Source organism: Penaeus monodon, chromosome 19 (assembly GCF_015228065.2).
Source record: "Penaeus monodon isolate SGIC_2016 chromosome 19, NSTDA_Pmon_1, whole genome shotgun sequence".
In the NCBI taxonomy this organism is placed as follows: domain Eukaryota; kingdom Metazoa; phylum Arthropoda; class Malacostraca; order Decapoda; family Penaeidae; genus Penaeus; species Penaeus monodon.
The window spans coordinates 40694017-40694611 of record NC_051404.1 but is presented as its reverse complement, the minus strand read 5'-3'; the positions used below and the strand labels follow the sequence as shown (position 1 = coordinate 40694611).

At 39.7% G+C, this 595-nt stretch overlaps 1 long non-coding RNA gene across 1 annotated transcript in view; it reads left to right on the top strand.

The window, feature by feature from the left end:
* LOC119585238 overlaps window positions 1-595 on the top strand; it is a 123888-nt gene that overhangs the window by 92156 nt on the left and 31137 nt on the right. The gene's annotated exons all lie outside the window — the stretch shown is intronic.

The window sequence follows — 595 nt, the reverse complement described above, 5'->3', positions numbered from 1 at the left end:
ACGCCCACGGAACATGATGGGTTATTTGAAAATGCTAATCTTTTTTTCTCTCTCTTTTTTTCGCACTCTGCTGTGTTGAATCTCCGCAAGGAAACGCGTCTTTTCTTAGCCTTCTGTAAAATGTCTAAAAAGAAAAGAAAAAAAAGAAGTGTGTGACAGCGGACATTTTGCCTCGACGTTAGACTGCGTATTCGTGGGGGAGCGATTGCAAATATACATGCAGTGCAGTTCAATATTCCTAAGCATCCGTTGCAATTTCTTGCCGTTGCAATTGTCCCGAAGTATCGACTTGCAGATTTCTAAAGTCGGTCATTAAGAGTTAATGGTCGATCTTAGATTACCGTGTTCATGCGAGTTACTCAATCTGCAAAAATGTTGAAAGTAGATGGAGGGGAAAAAGTTAGCTTGTCGAAAATATGTCTCTGACGAAGGGATAAACTGTTGATTTTTTGGTGCCATTGTGTCCATGTTGCCTCGGAGGTTGTAATGGAGTTTCTTTGGGCCGTCGATGATTTTTTTTATGCGTACGAATCGTCTGTCTCCTTAGAAATATGTCTTGTTTCATTTTTTTTTTTTTTATATCTTGGCGGATCTT